At 38.5% G+C, this 26750-nt stretch overlaps 1 protein-coding gene and 1 long non-coding RNA gene across 5 annotated transcripts in view; both read right to left on the bottom strand.

Moving 5' to 3' along the window:
• LOC146432811 (uncharacterized) overlaps positions 1-26750 on the bottom strand; it is a 211122-nt gene that overhangs the window by 16079 nt on the left and 168293 nt on the right. The gene's annotated exons all lie outside the window — the stretch shown is intronic.
• Positions 22668-26382, bottom strand: LOC146432812 (uncharacterized). The gene is made up of 3 exons (XR_014854187.1): positions 26324-26382; positions 23442-23845; positions 22668-22959 (listed from the first exon to the last, which is right to left on the bottom strand). It is a non-coding gene; the product is annotated as an uncharacterized LOC146432812 (long non-coding RNA).

A 26750-nucleotide genomic window follows, 5' to 3' on the forward strand; every position in this document is an offset into this window, starting at 1 on the left:
ATACAGAACCCCAGTAGTGTCAGGGAGCTGTGAAATCACTCCATACCAGTAAGGCCAATATACAAAACTTTGTACCAAAACCCAAAGAGGACAAAACAGAACAGTCCAATAACCATTAGGGATTAGAGAGATATAGTTCCAGAAGAGCTCAGCAGACACAGAGACAGGGCAAAGAATAAGCTGTTGCAATGCAACATTGACTTCACAGAACGTTTCCAGTTGTAACTCATCAGGCCGTGTTCCCTGAGCACATGAGTCACAGGGCACTGCCATGCACATGTCCAGCTGTCAGGGTACTCCTGTGAGTGTGGATGTGCAAGTGGAGATCCTGAAGAGGCACTGAGGATCATTAAGACAATTATTTTCTGGTCAAAACCTACCCACTACCCTTGAGAAAGTATTGGTAAAACAGTGGTCATGTCTACAAAATGATGCAACTAAATCACCTTGAGGACTCAATCCAGCTGTAGCTCTGAAAGATAAGTAGTAATAGCCTAGAAAAACAAACAAACAAACCAACCAAAACCCCAAGGTATTACTATCTCAGAATTAAGTCTTCTGGTGGATGGAGATAAACAACAGTAGAATTTGACTTGATTTAGACTGAGACATTATTACATTGAAAAATAAATCAAACATTTCATTTTCAGTCAAATGCTGTTAAATTTGGATTCAAAATATCTACTGAAGTTAACACTTTCAAAATTTCCTCTGACTTTTGCCTACATTCCTATGTTGCTACATCAACTGGGAAATTCCCTCCGCCTGACTTGAAACTTCCTCCTGTCATTCTGTATGTACCAGCAGAGCCTTTAGAGAATGAAAGTAAGGGGAAACAAAGTCTTTACTCTTATCTGACAGGCTGGTGCTGTAAATAATGCACTGTTCTAACACCATTCCCAGGAAGTCTCATTGCATGACAAATGCCACAGTCTGCCAACGTTGGCAGTTCCCATCTTTTCTTATTGAAAGATCTATTTAGATGCATCAAGACAACCTGAAGGCTACTTCTGATAAGAACAATGGGCAGTTTTAAAGGAGAACAGGCAACATTTCAATTACAAATTTCTATCTTATTTTTAGCCTAATTTGGTCTCTTTGTGATAAACAAGATGTTTTACATATGCCTAGTAGTAATAATTGATAGTTCATGCTTCTGTGTGTTATACTTGTTAAAATATTTGCATTTAAAAGCAAAGTTGGACTTCTAGCTCTAGGCTATGTATGTGTCTTTCCTAAGGAGTCTCAACTAGAAGAAACATTTTGAATTATAATTGTCTTCAAAATCTCAAATTAAGAGAGACAGAACACTGTTAACCCTTCACTTCGATCGCTTATCTATGTGAAAACAAAATGTGATTTAGGAAAGTTGAGTAGGGACCTAGTAGATATTCTGGAATCACTTGATTCTCCATATATTCAATCACAAAGATTAGACAGATTACTTAGATTAGATAGATTACTTACACTGCCAAGGGTTGGAAGATCAGGCCTCAGGTAATTACAGCATTAGAACACATGTACTTTGTGAAGAGATCAATTTTAGAGTTAAAAGATTTATAGCCTGATTCAGAAAAGCAAATTACTTAAAACTTTGCAGAAAGTAGTAATAGATTGTGAAAAAGGAGATACTGTGTTCAAAACAGGTGCTAAACTCCTCACACATGCATTTATTACCTTCAAAAAGCTGTGTGGTATAAAATGCTTCCTGTGTTGGTCTTACATCATATGCACTACAGATATGTAAATCCAGTGGTTCTAACTGAGGCATCTGTAAGAAAGAATGTAGCATTTGAAGGCCAAAGTTTTCAAGTGACATGACTTTGTGATGTACATGGGGAAACATTAAGAGTACTCCTCAAGAGGCTGAGGAGACAGAAACATCTGTCTCTGCTGCTCCTTCTCCTCAGGGGCAGCAGTTCTCACACTCTTCTCTCTGCTCCCTTCCCCTAGAAGACAGTCCTCCACAAACTTTTCTCTGAGTCCAATCCCAAGGCTGCAGTTCTTCAGTCTGCTCCAGTGGGGGTCCTCACAGGGTCCCAAGTCCTTCCAGCAAACTTGCTGCAGCATGGGCTTCTCTCCACAGGTCCTGACAGACTGGTCCTGACTGCCCGTGGGGTCATACTCTCACTCATGTCCCCAGCTGCATGGCTGTTGTGCAGGTTTTCCCCTGCTTCTGGAAGAAACGATATCCCATCCACTGTTGCTGATGGGCTCAGCCCTGGCCAGCAGTGGACCTGCCTGGAGCTGGCTGGAATTGGCTCTGTCAGGAACGGGAGGCTTCTGGCACCTTCTCACAGAAGCCACCTCTGGAGCGCCACCCCCCCTCCCCCCAAAAACCTTGCCACAGAAAGCAAATTCTGTGTTAAACCTGACAGAATTTTGTAGCTGCAGTAGAGCTGATTCTCCCCCTTCCCGTCCACACTCAGGCAGTCTTTCAACAGATTTTGTGCCAAATAGATTTTCCTGTTTATTTGCTCGTGCTCAGCAAAATCAGCTAGAAAAAAAATTAGAAATTCATCTAGAAAATGAAAGGAGAATGAAGTAACAGCTTGAGAGTGGCAAATTACCAAGTTTTTACTTCTGTAGCCATAGAAAGTCACATCATTTTGTGAGATCATTTTGAGGTACACCAGTTAAAAAATATAATAGGTTAAATAATTTGCAATATTATTTTTGGTCAAGCAAAAGGATATCAGTGTATATATATCAGGTACTATCCAGCTGAGGGACTTGCCCACAACATCCCAATCAAGAAAAAGAAGTTTTAATTAGCTTTGAAATACTTAACTGTCCTTGACAAATATGGGCGCCAACATGTTTTGCTGGAATAAGAGACTTTTTATTAACAGATTCCTGTTCCACGTTCTCCAGTGAAGATGAGAGAACTAAGTGCTTACAGTGAAACAGTAGGGAGGCTTATTAAATCAATACACATCTGTTAGATAATGGGCTCTAAGTCAAGAATGTTATTCTGAAAACCTCTCAGCAAAATGTTGCTTGTTTGGCACTGTTTTCTTACAGCTATTCCCTCGTTGAAGGATCCCCTCCAGAGCTGACCATCTATTTTGTAGTGTTCAGTTCCTAACAAGCGTGTCCAAACATCTCTGCCAAATGGAAAGGATTCTCCAAAAATCTCAGACAATATTCTCAATTATGCCAGCAAGTGACAGCAAGAGGCTGTGAAGTTTAAATCTCTTCATCCCACAACAGAAGGTTAAGGCCTTAAGAACACTAAGTAAGCTAATGGGAGCCAAAAAATCCCCTATACCAGTTGCAATATACTGGGAACCATTTGTAAATGTAATTTGTAACCATCCTGAAATTCCACAAAATTCTACACAGATATATATCCACACACAAATATAAAATATATTAGTGTATTAAATGTATGTTATATGACACACATTCCTCAATTAAAAATACTTGATTTGCATATCTGTTGGGCCATGTGGCCCTTCATGTATACAGTCAGGATCTCTCAGCTCAGTCAGCATTGTGTTCCTAAGCATTTCACCTCTCCCTTCTAAAGCCTCTCTAAGAGTCACTTCCCAGGCTGTGTGTGCACTCTCATCTTTTTTCTGTCTTGCTTATTTTTGCTACAAACTGTGTGAGGCAAAAAATGCCCCTTGCAGTACCTATGAACTGCTCAGCAATTTCATTCAGAGTCCCTGGGCACTATCATAATAAATCTGAGTAAAATAATATTTACCCAGTTAGAGATGGGTAAACATTTTACCTTTATCATCCTAAAATAAACACATCTCGATTCTTAGCTAGTGTGTCTATATTATTTCAGAATAAAAGAGTAAAGGAACTTAAAAATTAACCTACATTTAATAGATGTAATGAATAGAAGCCTGTGCAAATAAAACAAGATGCTCTGAAAAAATGGTAAGGAATGCAGAGAGATCAGCTTATGCTTGTGACACTTCACTCACCCATATTATTTCCAAGATAAGCATATATTTGGCTGCTTCTGTAATATTTGAATTTGTGTTTTACAGCATGCAAATGTTTTTTCCGTACTAGGAAAACATAAATGAAAAATGTACATGTAAGGCTGTCATCTACTGACTCACCAGGGTAATTCCTCATACAGTGGTTTCAGTGACAGCACTGAGCATGGGCAGAAAAAAATAAGGGATGGCTGATGTTTGCACACTAAACAGTGTGAATCATAACACGATATCAATATTAATCTATCCCTTATAAAATCTTAAGGCCTTTTCATTTAATGAATAAGATGCTGCACAACAATAATCTGTACTTTTCCAAATTAGCCACAAACCATCTGGTTTCCCTCCAATTACTTCATTTTTTTTTCCTATATCTCTAAATGTTACTGACCTAAAAAAGATTTCATCAAAGGCAGTAGGAATCCTAACCCCTCTAGCAACTATTAAATTGGTCCACTCTGTGTCCTGTGCTGACAAATCATTATACTCCAGAGCCTTACGATCCGTGGTAGTATCTCAATTAGGGATAAAGATGAAGCAACAGTGCTCCAAATTTGTCCATCCATCTAAATTTATTCCTAAGTAAAACAAAAAAAAAATCAATATACAGTGATCCCTAGCTGGTCATTGCTAAGTTCACCCATAACAAAATACTGTTTCTGCAGTAAACAAATCAAGTGTTTTCAAATCAACAGTTTAAAGTTGTGTAAAGTGTCCTGCCTAAGTTTAATGACATTTGAAACAGCATAGTCTTCCCTTTTTTTGTTTGTTTTTGTTTTCTTCCATTTTACATTATAGGAAGTGTAGCTTTTAATTTAATTTTAATTTTTATCTTAATTTAATTTTTAATTTAGAGTTTGCCTTGGCAAGTACTATGCTTAATGAGTGAAGTCTGGCTCACAGAGGTAACACATTTGGAAATTCAAGGTATCCAGAAGACAATAGTGAAATTACTGAAAAATACATCTGCTGAATTTTACTGATTTCATTTTTGTTAACCAACCATCTTAGTATAAAGACAAGAGTCCAGCTTAGCTCTTCCATCTCTAATGCTAAAGCTGTTCCCAAACATGTCGTAAGGCCAACAAAATTTATTACCTTTGGCACTAAAGCACCAATATCATGTGCCAACTGTTCAAGAGATTTCAAGTAAGCTTGGAAGTGAAATGAGATTTTTTTTTGTCTTTTAATAGGCAAATATTATACATATGGCTGAGCCATGCTGTCCAGTGCTGAACAAGAATGACCAAACAATAGTAATTGTTATCCTTTTGGTGGATCTTTTAAACCCTAAATTTCAGTATGCTGGAAGTAGGCTCTTGTGTCAGCAGAAGCTATTGTGAAGGAATGGAGCATTGTTTGTGCCCTTTTTGTAATTCCAATTTCCTCATTTTACAAATCCAGTCTATCAGAGGCAGCAGTCACTAAATGGCTGCAATTACATAATCCTCAATTAAGAAAAATAAGCAAGCCCATTTCTTCTCAGAACAGCATTTGCATTGACCTTGTAACATTATTTAAAAAAAAAAGGCAAAAAAAGGCACAGTTGCAGTGGGACTTGTGCCATCTGAGCAGGGAGTCTCTGGGGATGTATAATGAGCACTTCCAACCTGCTACAGGTTTTCTGGTGTGTGCTGTCACTGGTACTGTAGCACTTTTTTACCTTGTGGAACAATTTAAAGGATGTTAAATACAGCTATGTTTCACTACTAAATCATTTGGCACCTGCTGGAACAGTCAGGGAAGTATCTGGTAGTCTTTTTGCACTCCCTTTTATTAGAGCATATGAACTTAGACTCAAGAAATTCTCCTTTAGGCAACAAACGTTCTAATTTGTCTCAGTATTTGGGATACCATAAGCCAACCAGAGAAAAACTACTTGCAATGACAGCTTTTCCACATTGCTTTGGCATCATCATCCCCCACTTGACCAGACTAAAACAATCATTATTTTAAACATATAGTCACTCCCTGGATGGGTTCCATTGGCAAATAGATCCCATAACTCCCTTGGTACTTTGAACTTGTTGAGATGCTCAATATTTACCAGACTTAGGTTCTGTTTTAGTGAATCTTGAGAGAATGCTGAAGATACCTTTAAGATTTTATAGATTCCTAAACTCAGATGCTTATAATAAAATCTGTAATTCACCTATTTCTCCTTGTCTTACAGATGCCTCAATGAACATGACTACTGCAAATTAAATTTGAAACAGTCAATAGTCTGTTGTCCCATAGTGGGAATTTCCTGCTTATGATTTGCCAGTATCTTCAATTTGGTCATCAATTTTTTGATTGAAAGAACTTAGTAGATCCCATGCACACACTAATTTCAGTAGCAGACCAAGTGCTCATCTAATTACTAGCTACTCTGATTTAATTATTGACAAGCTGCCAATCTAGGAAGGCTGGGTAACTGTAGGTTTAGTTATTTCCACTGGCTCTATCCTTTCGAAATACAACAGAGGTTGATAGAAAACCTTCCCATCTTCAGGTCAAATTCCAATATCAGAGTGCAGGTAGCTGCCCATATCCCCCATCCAGTGGGCATTTCATGCATTTCAAGCCATGCTGAATTTTATGCACCACACATGGACCATTCTATTAGATTGGCACAGCTAAAAGGGGGCTACTAAAATTACATGCTATGGTTGGCAAGGAAGGAAAATTTTTACCTTCAAAAATGAGTACTGCAATTGCCAGACAAAAAATAATTACTCTTGCTGTTTTGAAGTAAGGTACAAGCCAGATACACACATTAATGCTGACAGTTCATCCAGGTGGGGACAGTGCAGCTTTAATGGTTAACCTGCAGCTTTAAAGTTATTTTAAGATGTGGTTGCTGTCTGTTGCTATGTTGTTACTTGTTCAATTAAAAGAAAAACTATAGTTTTAATATTAGAACTTTTATTCTGAATAAGCTTTTTCAGTCAGTGCAGTGTCCTATGTATTGGTGGGTCAAATTTCCTAACAAATTTTAAGTTCTCTTCCTAATACATACGATATGTGCAATGAAATGCTACATTGTATTACAGTGCTGTGTAACAGGAAGTCTTACAAGGCAGCAGTTCTTCTTTAGATAAGTGGTTTTTTGATTCTAAGATCATTAAGCTGTTTTTTCTCCTCTGGAGTTCAGAACTAATTCTTCTAAATAGTAACACCCCACTTTGCTGTCAATATGGGAGCAGCAAATATTTACACTGTGGGTGTAAAGTATTGTAAACACATCTCTGGCACAACAATTCTCATCAACTTCAAAGGCCTTTGAAGCAGCCCTGATTCTGACTACCAAAATCCATCTGAATTACATCACTATCTGTAAGAGGACAGCATGATACCTACTGTGAAATGAATATTCCTACCATATCAATCTTTCTAAAATTTAATATTTTATTATGACCCATGACTTAATTCACCTTTTGTACTGCTCTGTTTGAGAATAATTTTATCTATTAATCATCTTAATCCAATAGATTCTGACTTAATCAAATGCAAGTCAATTACTTCGTCAAATTATATTTTTAATGAAAGACATTTTTTAATGTTGAATACCAGTTAGGGATGTGTTTAGAGAAGTGTGGACAGCTTTACACCATGGGAACATTTGACTCTGCCCTGAGAAGGTAATTTTCATATCCACTTCCAGGTCAAGTAGTTTGAAGAACACTTCTGAACAGACACCGAACTCACAGCAGACAGTTGTGCCTGTGCACCCACCTAAAAAATACCTGCATGCCAGCTGTCTGAACCCAAGAAGGGATTAGGCTGGGAAGACTTTGAAGAAGAGGTCTTGACTTGCATGAGAATGAAAATTAAGATGAAGACTACACTCTACAGCTCCAACCTGGGGAGGTTTGCTTGCTTCTGATGTACTAACTTGCCTGACAGGTGTATGCAATGTCACCAGTCCAACACACAGCGTACCAAATTGCACCATCAACTTACACAAGGTAATTACCTTGGCAAGGAAAGGTCGTCCTTAATATTTGGAGATGTTCGTCAAGCTGCCTCAGTACTTCTGCTTGTTTCTCTTTGGAAGGACAGGAGTGGGAAAGTGCATAGAACTAAGCAGCTTCAGGATAAAATACCTTGACTTCATTGAAGGCAAAATATTTAGCTCCTAGTCTTGTTTTCATTTAGTGATCCATTATGGATTTTCTTCTAAATCTAACCAGTTTTCAGCTTTTTTCTCCCCTTTTTTTTGTTGGTTTTTTCCAAGTGAGGCACTTGATCAACTTCACTGGAGCTTGAATTAGACCATGGAAAATATCAAACCTCTTAGGCTCCAAAACAGTAATGTGAGTGATGGCAGGAGGTTGGCAGGAAGAAAGGACCAGCTTCACACTTGTTCCTCTGCTATACATCTCATTTTTCCTTCTTACTGGGACATGTCAACCTGATCCGCAGTCCTGTCTTAAAATATTCTGGTTTTCAATGCAAACATTTGATGCATGATGCAATTATTATGCTGTCTCAATGGAGGATGTCACTTAACTAAGGTCATTCAACACAGTGAGCTTCTAAATGGCATTTTGTAAATCCTAAGGAGTTTTCTTTCTAGGATGAATTTTAAATCTTTTGGCATCAATATTTATGCTACATAGCTGACCAGAAGGGACTCTTATTGGAGAGTAGGGCTGCTTATATCCCTCTAATTATATACAGAGGACTTGGAAGGCAACAGCTTTCCAAACTTTGAATTTGCATAGCACAACAAATATTAAGAATGTAAAAGATTTGGTTTAGTATTGAGAATACTGAGTGACATAACACACAAAATACATTTCATCTGCAGATATACTGAAAACACAAACAGGAATATTTCAAAGAAACTAACCTTTATTACTTAAACTTAGGCTTTTGCATTATTTTACTGACAAGTCCCTTACTAAAGAAGTAATCTCTAATTATATTACTAATCTCCAATTTGAAGTAAATGAGCAAATCTATACACATTGATTGGTATGGCTTCCCTGCAACAACTGTGCAGCCATTTTTAAATCATCATGTCCATGTTACTATTATTAGAATTAAAATAATTTGAGATACAAAGCTGTTTTAATATTCTAAATTCTTTTACATAAAAAATTGAATAGCTTTATTTTGCTGTTAATTGATTCTCAATAAATATTAAGCAACAGAGACATTTGGAGCTATTAAAAGAAATTATACCAGTCAACCAGAGCTCAAGTTTTCTCACAAAACTGATTGATGGCATGGAACATAGTAAACAATCTATTTTCTAGCTCCTAACAGCTACATGATGTCCTTGTTTCTTACAGTAACAGGATTGCCAATCCAATATTGACAAAGCATCACCAGGCTGGAGCCAAGCTGACCTCACATCCCCATTTTTCTTTCTGGGCACGTAAACCTTGTGCTGCAGCTCAGGAACCGCCAGCCAAGAGCTGCTCTGTCAGAAAGGCAGAGCTCTCAGGGCACCTCAGAACACCCACCAGACTTGCACTGATTGGATAAAAAAGGAACTTAAAAATGAAACTGGTTTAGATCATTGCTCAGGTGCCAGAAGGACTGTGAAAGGCAGGTGGTTTCCTCATATCTGTACACACTTTTCTGGATTTGCACTGAAATGCACAAGATGCTGATTACCCAAGCACTTCCAGGAACTATTTGTCATTTCTTGGATGTTGTGAGAGGAACCATAAAACCTGGCAAGCTTTGCAAAATTTCTGAACAAAAATACTTCCTTTCTCAAAGTTCCAAACAAACAAAAAATTCTTATGGCCCAGGACTAAATACCGAATCATGGTTAACACAAAGCAAGACAAAAGAAAACTATCCAAAACATCTGCAATTATCTTCAGGATTTTAAAAAATCTAAATATCCTGAATGTCTTTTGTGGAGGTTACACAAACTCATCCTCTGAAAATATGCATATAAAAGAAATCAAGTTAAAAAAATGCTGTATATACATGAAATCACTGAATCACTATGTTTTGGAGAAGGGTGTTCTGTACAGCAAAGCCTCATGGAGCTTCCCTTCAAAGAAAACCAAATCTGTAAATATTCTTTAGCTCAGTAGCACAGCAATTTTTGTTTATTTTGCAAGTGTACATCACATCACAGCGGTTCAGTCCTTTGCCAGAACTACTAACTGTTCAACCAGAATTAGATGCTTTTTGAAGTGATAACCACTGATTTAACTGAAGATAACCATGCACTTATATTTTTACATCATTAAATATATGGAATAGATTTACATAGAAAATAAAGATCATTACAGTCTATAATTAACACAAAAATATTCTCAAGTCTTGACTGTCCAACACAGTGACCAAACAATAAATTTATGTTTTACTTTATGTTTCTGTAGGGTTATCACACACCAAATCCACACCAAATTCCAATTTCAGTTTTTAATTCTGATGAACATTCCACCCTACTTCCACCCCCCAAGATCTTAATGATTATATTCTTCCTGAAAACCTTTTTGTCTGCCAATTACAGTGACTGAAGAGTATTGGCATCTGTCTGGAACCTTGCAGTTTTAGTAGGTTTGGGATAAAGCAACTTTGTTACTCAGTGCTGCAAAACTCACAGCCATATTTCTCCATCCTTCTGCTCACCCATTTTCCTGAATTTTTCACAGTTCTAAATTTGTTCTGCTTTATACAGCTCTGGGATTTTTCCCTCCTTTCCCCTTTGCAACACCCTTTTGTTTTAGGGATGTGCAGCCAGTTGATATTTCAGGTGGTTGGTACACATGAAAAATGAAAAGTCTGCTTAAATATTGCCTATTAGTACTGCAGTACTCAAAGTCTCCCCAAATGATCCCTACTCTCATTTACATGACCTAGTTAATTTTTCCCTCAACACTTTCAAACAGAAAGATGTCTCTAAATTTGAATGAACCATCTCAAGCTCATCCCAGGCTGATTACTGGGCTTGCATTAATATCCTAAAGTAGTTTCCCTTCACAAGTAACAGCCACGCAACAAAACCTCACCTGGGCTTGCTCCCTGGAACTGGTCCTTGCTGCCATTACAAATGACATCTGGGCAAATTTCTCTGGCACAAAAGGATACTTCCATCCCTCTTTAACCCTGGCTGGAGATAATTAAATTGTTCTGTTCTCTTGAGCCCACGGCGATTTAGCAGAAGAGTTCTGCATTTCCATCCAGACCTACTGGAGGAGCCAAGTGCCTGACTAATTCTGTGCATGTCAGTACATGAGTGTCTGAGCAGTTCCATTTACAACAGTCACACTACTCACATGCTTAGGATTAATTACACATTTATAACAGATTTGCCTGTGATTATCTTTAATCACAACTGCAGTGATTTAGGCCCTTCCATGAGAGTTAGCATAAGTGTATGCCTACTTCTTCTTTACAAAAAGTTTCTGAAATATTGTCAACTCCAAACGTACTCAAAAATGACAAGTTAAAACAATATTTTTTTTTATCCCATATCTTCTATATTAAATTTAATCTAGGACTGTTCACAATAGGACACCTTCCTTTAATTTCTGCAAAGGGCCATCTTTATTCAGCAAATGTGTGTGGCGGAGGCTCACTGAAGAGGAGACACAAGGAAGAAAATGCTGGGTTAATAATGATATAAAGAGATTTGGACTTTTAGGAGTCAAGTCAATTTTCATCCTGATTGATCATAATCAAATACAATAATTGCCAGCTAAAATACCACTCCAAGAGGACTCAGTACTGTAAGGCAGCATAAGAAAAGCTCAGCTTCAGCCACCATCTGTTAACAGGGCTACTTTCACAAACTAAGGCTTTGTATGAAATGGTTCTAAACCATGGCCAAACAAATATGGAAACAAGGAATTACTCTGGTGGAACAAGCCTGCATTTTACAGCCTGACACTTTCCTGACAGTCCCATCACTGAGGGCACATGCCCTCTTGAACAAGGAAAATACTGATGTGCCCTTTTAGGAAACCCTTAGAACGAGGTGTTCATATTTCTTCACTCTTCCTTTGAGCCTGATTTGGTGTCACAGTAAGCCACATTGAATGTGACAAACCCTTCCTGGCTGCACATCGATTGCTATTCAGGCAGTTTTTATACTGGCATCCAAAAATCAGCAAATAAGTAGCTCAAGGAAGGAAGGAGAATGTTGCACTTTTTTTTTTTTTTGAGATTCTTTCCTCCTCTTTTTTTTCCTTGCCACTAACCTGCTATACCAAAGCCATGTAAAATGTTTTGAATTAGTAATGGCTTGTCAGGAAGAAGAAAACTTTCTCCAGTGCCTTATTCAAACTTCACAAGTAGTTTATTTTTAGAACAGCAATGAAAATTATCAGTTTAGCACATACAGTACCTGACTGGTGAAGGTATCTGTTTATATGACATATATACATCTATACAATAAATACTGCCATAACTGGTCTCATTTAGTGATTATATAAAACATCTTCAGAATCACAGTTTCTAAAATAAATTCCAATCAATGTTTATTTGCCTAATTTATATTCAACTTGTCATACTATCAATTAGAACACTATTCAAAAAATGCTCTATATTTAAGTTTTGACAATGAAAACACATCTTTCTAATGAGTAATTGAAAAATCAAAAATAATTACATATATTAATTTATAGATATTTATCCATAATTAAATCTATATATAAGTGTCTCTAACTGTGTGTAGCTAAAAGACACAAGGAAATGAGAAATGTATAGTTTATCTATACACATAATAAAGGCAAAATAAATACAGACTAGTCATTTTATATTATCCTTTTGATCTTAGGCTACCAGTGGAAGACATAATCTTTTATTTATATTATGTGAGGTGAAATTTTGAAACAGGATTTTCTGTGTCTATCTTCCTGCTCACTTCATAATTAAGCCTGTAGGGCTGCATGGTTTAGTTTTTAATGCTGTACTTGTCAATTTCTGTTATCACTAATTTAAAGTTCACAGCTCCATATATCATAAAAACATGAGAGCAAAACAACTTATATATATAAAAAATCCCCAACCAATGACAAAAAAAAAATCCTTTGCATTGAGGGGGTGTCTAAGTTTTCCTGTTTGTGCACTTGATGATTTCATTTTGAACAGTGTTGATTTACAGAGAGCACAAAGCTCTAATGACATGCACTTCTCTCCACACCTCCATATCTTCCCCCCAATATATATACATCTTTTTATATATATATCTATATATGTATATGATTGAGAGGAAAATATTGCCTTCATTAGTATGTCAGCCTTTTTAATTTAACTCCAAATTTGCTAACACTGTCAGTCCTACCAAGATCAACTATGACACTCACTATGAAGAAAAAGCATCTCTTATTTTACACAAAACATTACAAGGTCAGATCTGTGCCTTTCATCTCTTCCCACCTTCACCAGACTGAACAATAGGCAGCAACAATCCTGTGATATCCACAACTAATTTATCCAACAAGAAGACAGGTAGCACTCTGAACCGCACTGCTGCCTGAATAGGTGCAGTAAATAAGCAGCTTAATGGTAGCCTTTCAGGCAGGAGGGCAACATATCACAGCATGGCATTTTTATAATCTTCTTGGCATGCCTACAGCCAGAGCAGCGAGCTGAGCGTATGTTCCCTCTTCTGTCGGGCTGAGGATGCATGGAATCGTTAGATTGTGACACATTGTGCCTTTAAGCAAGTTTAACTGTTTTATATCCCCTCTGATCTACAGCTTTGTACATCTGTTAAGTTGTCTCTTAAACTTCAGTCAGCACATCTGTGGATCTGATCTTTCTGAAGCTCATTGCATGGCTTAGGTTTTGCACAGTGTTTCTTTGTATCTGTCCAGTGTTTATTTGCAAGGAATACCCTTTGTATTAGTGTACTTGCTGAGCTAGAGCAAAAGCCCAGAGTTAAATCTATATGGGACATCCTCATCTGGAAAAAAAAATGAATGGGACACTAGGAACTTATTCCAATAACTTGAATAATAAATTGGTGAAGTAACTTCCCTTTTCTTTGTGTCTGAGCAGAGGAAATGTCTTCTCTCTACCCAAAACTCATTTTGCTCTAGAGTCCTAAAGGAGGCAGTTTCTCCTGGACTGGACTTCTCCCACAGAGTCCCCTAGGAATACTGATGAAATGGCCCCAATTATGGATGGATGCACTAATTTGCAGGTACACTAACTACCCCTCAACCTCCAAATGATGTTGGCAGCATTTCAGCTACTGTTACCTGCTGACCAGCCCTTCAGCATTTTGTGCTCTGGCAGGAAGCAGCCCTGACCAGCCAGCATCCCCCAAAACTGCTGCACAGAGCCTGATGCAAGTAGTGCTGCATAGCAGATTGAGCTAGCAAAGCAGAAATCCCTCTGAATCCTAGAAATAGTTGCAGAATTCCTCTACGAAGGAGTATATGTCAGCCATAAAGGCAACCTGAAGATCTCTGCAAAAAGGCTCATAGTAAATGTATTTTACACCACTGTTTTATTGTGTTACAGTCTGCATTGAGAGCCTTCATAGAAATTGCAGACACATGGAAAGAATATCTGAATGGTCCCCAGTACAGTAAGTGTGGATAATGCAGAGGCTGGGCAATGACATTTAAACATCCCTGTAAGCATAAACTCAAAAGTCAGAAGGGTCTCACAGCTTCTACCACACAATCACCAAAATGCAAAGATGTTCCAGTAAACCTTAGGCTAATACAGTTCTCTTTGCATGTACTTGTCAGCTTTCTGCATTATTTTTCTTGGGAAGCTTTTCCAAGTGTTGGAAGAAATGATGCAAATAAATAATGTAGAAGACTATGAATCTTTAGGTTTATTCCTGCCTTGAATTGAAAGGTATGAACTATTATTTAGTCAGTGAATAGTTCTAAACTACCCCTTATAAGCTGCTGACAGAAGCCTTTATTCAGCCAATATTATCAGGGGATGTGTGCAAGTTCTTGTCCTACTCCAGTGGTCAGTACAGCTCAGTCCACCTGAGCAGACAGAAAGCCCAGCAAAGCTCTCACACCACAACAGCCATGGCTTCCCCAGACAAAATTATTGTGGGCAAAACCTTGCCTATGCTGACATCAGTGGCAGAATTCCCCATTATCTATTTAAGAAGTAAGAAATGCAGGGATTAAAGATCTGCTTTATTGCATTATTGAGAATGTACCCAGATATGGGTACAGCTTTTAGTTACTATTCTGCCAAGATATCGATGGAGATCACATAGGTACTCACTTAGGAAAAAAAATCCAGAAAATTATATTAAGCTACAGAAACTGCTTTTTGATTATTCTCACAGTTGGGATTTCAACCACTCTTATAAAAATATCTGCAAACCTAGAGGCCCAAGAACTGAAATAAAAATCTTCAGGTTAGACAAGATCAAATGAGACCAACAGCAAATGTGTGAGGAAGTGTGTGTTTCTCAGAATGACTCTGATGCAACAGTTCATTACCTAAAAGTGGAATATGCTACTGGACAGAGCCATAAAGGAAAAGAGTCTTCTGCCTGGGCTTCCTCACTATGATCCTTTCACACAGCTTGGCATCCTGACAAACATGAACATTTGATTTATCAGTGTTGCCTGATTGCTAAGAGATGTCACAACTGCCTTTTCCCAACACAGACATTCAGCTGTCAGGTTTGTCTCTTTGAGCAACTCTTGTGCAGTGGTGGTTGCCCAGATGAGTTTCCTCTCTTTCTTCCCCCATAACACCTTTCCTGCTCTCCCCAAAATGATCCCCTATGTTTATATATGATGAATTTTCCAGAACAGTGAGAACAGACTTCTTAGTGCAGCATCATTACCCCTTTGCTTGGCACAGAAGTAGAAAAGAGCTTGTCTGAGCTGGCAACCATCAAGCTTTACAGTCTAACAAGTTCCACTACTATAATGAAAATCCAAAGACCTGGAAACAATATACAGAGCTTCCCTGACTAATTTTATTATGCAGACACACTTAATAGCTCCTGTTACAATCACATTTATAGCAGGAAAACAGTATTGGATTGTGACTATCACACTAAATCGACATGGATTATCAGTCATTAAAAAGGAACAAAATTAGCAGCAAGCAGCAATATTTTACACTTATCAAATCTACAGCTGGTCAAGGTTCATTACAATACTGTGCAATAAAGTCAGGAAGCATTGACTCATTCTACAGAACATTTAAATCTCTATTGTATTTGTGTAGGATATAATTTCTGATAGCAATAAAGCCTAATAAAAGTTACACCCCGATGAATAAAGTGTTAATAAATTGACCCAAGACATTTAAATGGCTAATTATATTTGAGATAAAGGAGGATTCACTTGTTTCTATAGATTGTTTGAAGCTGTACTCTAACCAGCTAACCAACTACAGAATTATTTTATATAAATATATCTGTGATATAAAATATTAATTTTTCTAGCTCCTTTTTCAATAGATTAATAATTAATCAGAATTTCCTAACACATTTCCTATTCATCAAACGACTCATACCTCTCTTTAAAACGTCCGAGCTTTGCATAACTTAACTATTCCCTAGATTTTATTTTATTTAAAAGTATTTACCCCAACTCTGTTTAGCTTTTCCATAGGCCATTTCAGTAATAAAACGGGTACTTCATTATAAAATAACAGTAGCCTATTACAATACTTACATGGTATGTAAACCAACAGACCAAACAAGCACTGAGCAGGTCAGGGTATTCCTGCAGGATAATTATGGCAATGGGCCTCCCAAGATCCTGAGCCTGACTAAAAAGCTGTCATCCTTGAAGTCTGAACCAACTCATTCCTTATAAAAAGTGACCATATAAATTCAGAAGTACCTCCCCCATTTCCGAGCATCACATGAGCTAATGCTCCCACACATCCAAGCCCTGCTCCCCAGTCTCTTGGCAAGGCCAGATCCCAGCTCCGTGGATGACACCAGCTGGCTCAGAGAACTGTGGGGATCAGGGGTGAACTAGAGACAGAGATTTCTGAGCAGCACTGAGTGAGCAGTGAACACCTGGCTTCATCTTGACCAACACGAGGGACAAAACCAACCAGCAGCAGGTTCCTTTTGGTGTCATTGATTGCTTGAACGACACCAGCGGGTTTTAGAAGTCTTTGGTGATTTGCTTCTCCAAACCACATCAGAGACAACAGTTAAAGTATTAACAGCCTCTGACATGAATGGAGTTGCCCACCAGTGTCACTGTTTTTCAGGGTGTTGGTTTCTAGATACTGGACAAATAGTGACTTATGCATGGAAAATGACTGGGGTGATAAACAGGGGAGGCAAAATTACTAACCTTGTAAAACTCTATTAGTAGATACAAAATCTTTCATTAGTGATCAGGATGAAAAGTAGCTGATAATATTTACCATTTAAAAAAACCTGTATATTTTTAAAAAATATGAACACATGACTCAGAGGTAGCTAAAGTTTCATTTGCTACATTGGCTTTACACAGCCATGCAATGAAGTCCAAACACTTCCCAAAGGCATTTGGCACTCTAAGTTTAAATCAGTTTACCAGATATTGATTGCAATTGCTTGAGCTCCCAGGTCATACGTCTCTTGTGTAACTGAAGGTTTAAGATCAGGTACAGGAGAAGCAGACTATAGTTACTGCTGAAACACAACCAACCTGCAATTCAATGCAAAAAGTCTGAGTCTACATTCAAAAGCAAATCTTGCTCATCTTCTAAGGAAATCACACTGTGTGAAACATGCAATTGATATTGCTGTTGTTAAATAGAATTTGAAGTGTCAATAGCTGCAAAACCAGTATTTACTTTTCCCCCTTTGATGTTTTTTCAAAATTCTGTACTAAAATCCCAAAAGCCTAAGGGTGTTTGTTCTTATTCAAAATAGCTTCAGTCTCATCAATGCACTACCTTAATTCTTTGCATGCTCAATTTCCTTCCTAAAAGATATCTGCATTGTGTGTTTTTGAAGTGGGTTCCCAAGCAGGTGTTCAATTGGAAATGCAGTCCAAAGCAGAGAGCAGCAAGTGAGCCTCCCTGGACACATCCTGCCTGCTGGGAGCACTGGGCAGGCACAGCAGTAGCATCCATGCTGGAACCTGCAGGGATGTCTCACATCACTCTTCATCAGTACTCAACACAAACAGAAGGTTTTAAGATAGGCACCATTACTCTGCTTCTCACTGACCATCTGCCTCTGGACCTCATTATCCCCCTCTTCATTTGTTTTATTAAAGTGTAAATACTTAAGGAAAGGGTTTTCAGGGGTCACTAAGAGGCTGTGGAACTTTCTGAGTTACATATAACGATCTTCTATAGATAGAGTGGGAAAATATTTCCACTTGCCCACAGGGCATGTAAGTTGAAAGTTGCACTGTGCCAATTGCCCTGAAGTACCCAGCTCCTCTGGAAAGCCTGGGAGAGGTTAAACATCTGTCTTCTCTAACTTCTGGAAAGTATCTCTAACTTCTCCAGCAGCATTAAACCATTTGACTTGCAAGCTACAAGTTACAGATGCTCTGGCTCGTCCAGGTTCATCCCACCTACACATTAAGTACCTCTATTTTCTCATAGGAGCCTCTGTAAATAAGCAGCGTGAGATCTTACCAAAACTTTTTTCAAATACTGTGTATTTCCCTGTTTTTCTTAATCACCGGTAGAGTTTCCCTAGTTATTCAGGAAAGGTATGCTTTAAAGGTTTAGGTTTTTTCCGTCGTATTGACCTAGCTCAAGACAGCATAGTTCCAGCACTATAAACAGCAGTTGAAACTCAGAAACTCTTGGAAAGGCAACTAATTGAAAATCACTGGGATTATTCATAGCATTTGCAAAAAAAGGTTGCGTGATCTGTCCTTTCTTTAGCAAGCCATTTAACAGCCATCAGACTACAGCACTAGAGTAAACAAAAATCATGTTCTAGAAGCACAACCCACAAACATGAAGGGAGAGTCCCATGAGAAGCAGAGGAATCATTTCAGGGAAGACAGATCAGTTAAGTCCCTGAAAGGCAAAATGCAGTCACATTTATTCAAAGATGCCTTTGATCTTTTCAGCTGAAGTGTTGTGAAGCTTTAAATTTTTCCTGAATATCAAAATATTTTCATTACAGCCTGGTTCCTTGAAGATGCAGACTGAGAACTTCAGCTTATGAAGACCTGTGGGTACTAGAATTTCAAACCATCCACTTGCACTTTAAGTCAGTCCCTCGCAAATTCCAGGAGTTCTGAATGCTCAATTTATCCTCAGCTTTATTTATTTATTGTAGGTAGCTCTTCTCAGCAAGTGTACTACATATCCATACTGAAAATTATAAAATTAATTATGAATATTTATGGTGTGAATTAATCATCCAAAAGTTTTCTTAAGTAACCATGGTGGGGGGAAGAAAAAAATTTGGAAAGTATGTTCAAAACTATGGCAGCAGTAATACATGAAATGCAGAGAGAAGCACAGTTAGATGTGAGGAAACTGCTCTCAATGGAAAAGAGAAGCCAGCCTGTACTTCCTTCAGACTTAACCTGCTCAGGTTAAGCATCTGCCTAATCTTCAGTGGCTGCTGCTGCCACCTTGGCAGAAAGCAGAAATCTTTGTCTCACTGGAAAGCATCTCAGTACAATCTTTAGTCTGATTTTATGTATGTAAACTGGGCCTGTGTAGCTTTCTTTATTTGTTGCTACAGGACATGTTCATGACCTGCTTGAAGACCAAGGGAGTTGCAGGTGAATGTCAGTTGGGAGAGAGCAGCGCTCTGCTAACTTAAAAACGTGAACTCAGCCATGCAAGGGTTTTGTATGACTTGTCAGAGAAAAAGCACAGACAGTGCTCAAAACTGAAATCCAGCAAAAAGGAAGAGAATTTCTTCCTCTGGAAATGCTGGCCCACAGTATGGCAGGAAGATGGACCCTGTACAGAACCAAGATGCTGAGCCAAGTGCAGCAAAAATTCGTACAATGTTCTTTTCCAGAAATCCTCAGCTGCAGCCAGCTGCAATAACTGGGAGAGTTGAAAACAATGTTCAAACAATAGTTGTTGAAAACAATGTCTTCCATAGTTTCTTCCGGAAAACTCCTAAACCAAAACTGACTAACTTCAGAGAGGGCAGTTTATAGCAAGGAAGATCCAGTGTTGTGGTGCTGCCCAGCTGTACCACCAGCACCAAATCTGTTCTTCCAAAAGGCAGATAAATTGCACACAGCACTACTAGGATGGACCTTGCTCCATGGACAGTCAAAGTCATAAACCACCAAGAACTGTTTCTGGGCCTTGGAACCACAGGATGTTAGCAAGGGCCACTACAAATAATTCTATGCCAGCTGCAACTGAGGACATGTCTTTTTTTCTAGCTCGCTTCAGCTCTGGGGAGTCATAGACTGTAGCTGAGAAATAGAGAATAGAAAACAAACAAAGAAAAAGCAGGAACAAACAGATTAATGGAAAACAAAAGTAGGGGATAATGAATCAGAAAAACACCTAATACTGACCAGGTAAAGAATCAAATGAGAGCAGATAAAAAAAGATCATTAATCAAACATGCACTAGCTAGGCAAAAATGTCCTTCAAATTATAATGGGATTAGAGGAGAAAATAGATAAGGGACAAGGTAAAGTTTTCAATGGAAAGATGTTGATGCAGACAAACTGTTGCAACAGCCAGTTTCCATCAGTTCCACCCATCCCATCTCTCTCCCGTGTTCCATCTCATAATTTTGGGATCCAAATACTAACTTGCACAGATCTGTCATGGGTGTAATGCTGGTGCACACTGCAAAGATATGTTATAATCTAGTCACGGTTTTGAGAGACATTATTCCTGCAAGTCACTGCTGAGAAATGGAAACAAGGAGTTGGAAACACACACAGTGTCCCATCAGTAAGTTTCTAAGTAAAGTAACCCTTCAAATACTTACTTTCCTAATTAATCTAAATCTCTGTCTTAGGAAGACTGTTGCTCAGTGCCTCTTTGGCATCCTTACTTGCAGTTTGCCTTGGGTCTCTAAGTAGGAAGCAGACTGTGAAGAGACATAGAGATAATTTACTGAATTCTCAAGGACAGACAATTCTCCCAGATTAAACAATATTCACTCTCTGTCAGAAGCTCAGCTTCAAAATTGCCAAAGCATGAGGAAAATGAGGTGCTGCTTAGACCTTTCTGTGCATGACAGGATAAAACGCAAGACTTCTCTGCCTAAAGGAATCCAGATAATGAAATAATCTTTAATCTTTGTCCCTTGAAGGCACGCTCAACACCTGTTTTCCTTGATACTGTCACAGACAAGAAAAGTGTGTGGATTCATCTCTCAAGGCTGGTAATTATTTCAGCTAATTACTCATTTGGATGTGTGGTGATTACCAACACTCCTGCAGGTACAACAGTAGTCTCTTTTATTCTGGTTGATGCGTCACAAAGCAGGAGAGTTGCTGTTCCCCCTTCTCTGTTCTTACAGAAAGATGAATTCCCATGCTACTTAAAATTACTTCAGTGAAACAGCCTAGCCAACTGGTTAAACCCAAATCTTCAGCAATTTATTTTATTGTCCAACATCACTGAATTCATTCAACCTTATTACACACAGCAGCAGCTCAGTGTTTGGTATCTTCCTAGAGGAGTGTATTTATCTGGTACTGCATTTCCAAACCCTCCTTTAGCTCTACAAACATGAGCTAGATCTTTAACTAATGTATTTTAATTTGTTTTTTCTGAATCAATGGTGGTTGCAAATTACAAACTCTCATGATGAACAGACAGCAAACATTCTGGAATCAGGGATTTTGGTGCAGCTCAGCAAAGGCACAAAATGGGGGAAGTTCAGTTTTATGAGCATAAAGATGCCAAGGCAGTGCCTTTTCTTTGTAACTTCAAAACTGTTTCAGACAAAAAGTCCTTTCCAGGCCCATCTTGCAGCTAAAGTTGTTCCCACCAAAGTTGTTTTTTTGGTCTGCCGAAGAGCTCAAACTGCTTCTGCTCTACTATGCCTTCAGTAAGTACTTTGCCTCCATCTGCCCAGACAAAAATCAAGCAAATGCTCAGCCTTCAGCCAAGGTGAAAGTATGCAGCTGTGTTTTGGTGTGGGGACTGCTCATTCCTCTCAGCTACTAGTTTCTAATTCACAGCAGTTCAGGGGAGGGCTGTGGAGTCTCCAGCTTTACAGGCATTCAAAACTGGACTGGACAAAGACATGAGCAACCCTGAAATCAGCCCTGCTTCCAAAGATTCCTCTCAACTTGAATTTTAATGTGGGGGCATTTTATGTTTATTGGAGGAATTGGTATCACTGGAGGGGCACCTGCCCTTTTGCAAAGCACAGGTATAAAAATGCCAGTTGGTTGAAGGTCATGAGTAATTTTCCAGAGTGTAACTGCCGTGGGCAAGAGGGAGTGGGCAGAATCCCCAGGGCCCAGGCAGGGAAACCACTCCCCAAGCGGCTGGTGTTGGATCAGAACACAGCCAGCATTCAGTGAAGGAAAGGCATCAGCAACACTGGTTCTGCTCAGCTTGAGTTTCCATTCATGTGTCTGTACAAACAGCAGCACAGGACCTTCAGCACTGCTTTTCTCCACAGTAGGCCAAGCTTTTTAAAATTTATGTCTCATAAAGAGAAATAAAGGAATAGCATATTCCTCATTTCTGAGAGAAATCTCTTTAAGGATGCTTTCAAAATAGTAATCAAAAGTATTTTTTCTTGGAAATAGGAAAAAACCAGATTATTTTTATTTATTTAGTTGTCTTTAGTTTTCTAAATGTTAAATTACATAAAAATACAGTACCATATAAACCAATCATTTTAATGCACAATATAGCACATTGCTTTGATTTTCCTTTTTAGCACTCACCACTCGGAGACTGCTTCAGGTTCTTAAATAATTGGGAAGACAATTGTAGCCCCTCAGATTCCAGTGGTCATTAGCAGCTAAAGATCCTAAAGAGCTGCACTGCTCCAAGCAGCAGAGTGGTTTTATACTCTTAAAGAGGCAATTAATACTTCTGCATTGTTTTGTTCTCATCAGTTGGAGAATGGTCTGTGCTTTGGCAGAGGGCATTATTTATGGTCTAGTTTGTTACCAAATGGGATCCTTTCCTGACCGATTGATGTCTTCTGACATGCCTGACACAGGAGGGACACAATATTGGAAAGAGAAAAGTAGCAAATAGTCCATCCTTTGAGATTCACCAATCAGCAGCACAATCCCTCATCATTAGCATCAGTGCCACATTCTCTACAGCATCTAGTTTTGCCTCGAAGATAAATGTACAAGGGTGGGATTTTTTATACTATATTTAGGCAATTAATATTATATCACCACATGTGTCTCTTCATCTCAAAAATGAACTCTGCTCTCTCCATACTTCCAGCTCACATTCTGACAGCATCACAGGAATTCCTCTTTTTTTTCTGTTTACTGTCTGCAGTATAGATTCACTGCCATTTGATCCCCTGACTATTCTTCCCATAATACTGAACACTATTATCTACTGCTTGTAATGGTTCTGATCATCTAATTGTTCAACTGTTAGCTGGTCAAACTGGAGTGAATTGTGGCTACTGCCACCAATATCTGACCCTTTCCATGGGAAATTCTCTCCCACATGCTAGTGCCTGGGGTATTCCTACGGAACCTCAATCTCATCCTTTCATTGTTATCCTTATCTGTCCACTTGCTGCTCCTCTGGCCCCTGAAGAAGTACCTTGAGATGCACAAAGGAAAGACCTGTTTATTCCTTGCCAGGAGCCCTGCTTTCTCTTTTCTGAGCTCACATGTAGGGACACGGCAGGCTCCCAGTGCCTTCCTCCCTGTTCCTTGCTTTCCATTTCTATTAGTCAGCTGGAAGGATTGTCTGGGATCCAATCTCCCAGCAGAAAGCCTGTATTTTCTCTGTATTTCACGTCAGAAATTGTCCCTTTTGTCTTCTTCAGCTATCAAAGTCGCACTCATGGTTCCACAGGAGGGATTTGAACAACAGATGTCCCATGTTCCTGCTCGCACTAGTTGCTAAATAGACACCGAGATACATTGTGAGGGTGTTAATATTTCAAAACAGTTTGTACTAACAATCATAGCAAGATTATTTAAGCAGATATTTGCACAAATTTCATGTAGTTTTTTTTTTACTTGAACTGTCACACTTTTATAATTTAAACTTTCAGTTTGCTGAACTCAGGTACCTTTTTTCTTTTCATGCAAGCAATAAGCTCTTTCTGTCCCTGGATATATCTCTTTCCTTCACCATCTTTCACCTAAACATTTTCTTCTTTTCCTGACCAGCATAAAAGCAAGAATACAGAACTACTACTACTGGGTTAACAATGAGAAAGTCTATATTACTTTGCTGCTTTCTGTGGAAATATGAAATGTGGAATCAAATCTAAGATCATAATTACATAGTAGCAACAGTAAAAGAGGCAGTGCCTGAACTGACTGCATTAATTAACTTGCCAAATAATATTAGCTAATTTGCTAATATTTTGAAAACAAAGTTTTTTGTTGGCCACTGCCAAACTCATAACCCAGAGGAAAACTGCCCATTTAAAAACATCTACATTATACACCTCTGTAAATGGGAATACTGAAAACCTCATGCCCTGCAACTTATTAATGTGATACCCTGGCATTACAGAGTGAAAATACTTTGACAGCTTTAATGTGTCCTTTTCCAGTGTAATGACTTGGTGCTTAAAAATGAATATTTTTCTACAACATGATCCCTCAGCTCCTAACAGAAGATTTCAGCTCATTTTACAACACATGATAAAGCATCTTCCTTGTTATAATGTGACAATGGCACTACTGAGCACAACAATTTGAGCCTGAATGTGCCACTGCAAGACAGAAAAAATCTGAAGAGGCAATTCCACCTAGAACTATGCAGCAAATGCATAAGAAAGAGGAAGAAGAATGATTAAAGATGCATTAACACAATCTGAACAACAAGGCCCTCGACAAAAGAACCCTTGGTACTCTGGTAAAAGAGGAACAGCAGAGATTATCTAAATGAGACAGCCAAGGAATCTGAGCAGGTCTAACAATGTCTTGCTGAAAGACTTGAGATGAAAATGTGTCTGTTCAGCTGTTCAGACAAAGTCAATTCTAAACAATCTCACTATAAAATATATCATTTCTGAAAAGCTTTTTACGTCTAGAAAAAAATGCTCTTTTCCTAATTACCCAGGTCAAGTATTAAATCTGGCACATGGAATAACCAAAAATATGTTACATGTGACCCAGATATTTTGATTTCAAATAAATTAACGTACAACAAATGGCTTCACTGCCTCATTCCAGCTCATAACACTCCACTTCTGCAACTTGTGTGTTTGGTCTCAACTCCTGAACAGGAAAAACCCAACCACAAACACCAGCAGTTAGTGGGATTTTGATTCAGCCCAGATCAGACCCCTAGTAACTAGTGTGCCATCTGAGAGAAGCAGCTGCTTGGATCTGTTCTTTTGGTATGGACTGATCTTGGCTTACAAAGTACCTTTGGAGAGACTGCCCCCAGGAAAATATAAGTAAAGCCACATCTGCAGTTGACACTTTGAACCCCCTTTTTTTATCTCAGTTCTCCCATACACTATTTTCAAAACATAAACACCACAATGAATCTGCTCTGCTAAACAGACTAAGCCATTTTCTGTTTTGTAAAACTGCAGGAGAACCCACATGTGGCCTTATAAAATGACTGGTCCCTTAACCTTTATCCATGTGGTTGAGCATTACAATCACCTGTACATGGTTCCTAACATATTTGGTAGCAGCCTTATTACTGTTTGACAGTCTTAAATTAAGTCTCTGGGTTTCCAGAAAGGAATACATTACTGATTGCTGAACCAAGTTAAGCAGTTCTCCACAGTCTCAAAATGAAATTAAGACTTATTATGATTCAAATTGGGAAAGACACCTGCTTTGAAAACATAATCCGATGAGTTTCTACAAAGATCTAAAATACAATTTTTCTTTTTAAAAACATTTTACATCTGATTTGAGGTTTGCAAATTGCCGCATTAAGCTATCACTTGCTTTTGCACTGTGCATGGACCCTTCAGAACAGTAAAAAACACTTGTATACACAAGGATGGAATCATTCTATTTTATGCAGAATGCAGTATTCTTTTGGCTTTTGTAGATCTGAAAATCTTCTTGCCCCTTCAGTAAATCAGCACTGTGCACAAAGCTACACTGAGTGCCCCCCTCATACAGAGAAACAGATGCATGCAGATTGCCAGCCTCAGTCATTAGTAAGTTCTGCATCGTTTACTTGTGTTTCCTACAGAATTAGCTTGAAAAAAGTGTGGGAGATTTCAGGAGTGATGAACCACCACAGCTCCCTTGGTTCTGCTGTGGTGGATGAGTGCCCAGCACCCTGGTGTGTCTCACAGGGATGCATAACCAAACTGATCACGATATTCCTGAGGGAACTCTTCATTAAATCCTAGCCATTTATAACACTAACTCATTACAAGAAATAATTACCATAGCAACCACTGCACACTCTGCATTTGCTGGCACCAATAGTGAGTCTTCTGTGGGGAGCAAGCGGGAGGGAAACAAGTCAAAACAAAAACTTCCACAGAGGTTTGGCATAGTCAGTCACAACTAGATTACGTTTCCCTGTATTTTATTTTAATCAAAAGACCACATCCTATATTAAGGTTAGTGTTTCAAACAAGCAGCAAGCATTTTAGAATTTAGAAATATGACATAGTATGTCAACATTTCACACAGCATTATACCAAAGCCCTTTGGTGCTTTTACATCCAATAGCACTTTATGTACTTCAGTCCTTCTGATCTGCCTTAGAATGTCAAGGCAAGCTGGGCTGCAGTTGAAGATGGGAGGAACTTGGCGTTGTTTGGTTTTCTTCTTTCCTCTCTATCAGATCACCAATGTAATTCCCATT

The sequence above is a fragment of the Lichenostomus cassidix genome, chromosome 10, assembly GCF_008360975.1.
Source record: "Lichenostomus cassidix isolate B80296 chromosome 10, HeHo_3.0, whole genome shotgun sequence".
NCBI lineage: Eukaryota > Metazoa > Chordata > Aves > Passeriformes > Meliphagidae > Lichenostomus > Lichenostomus cassidix.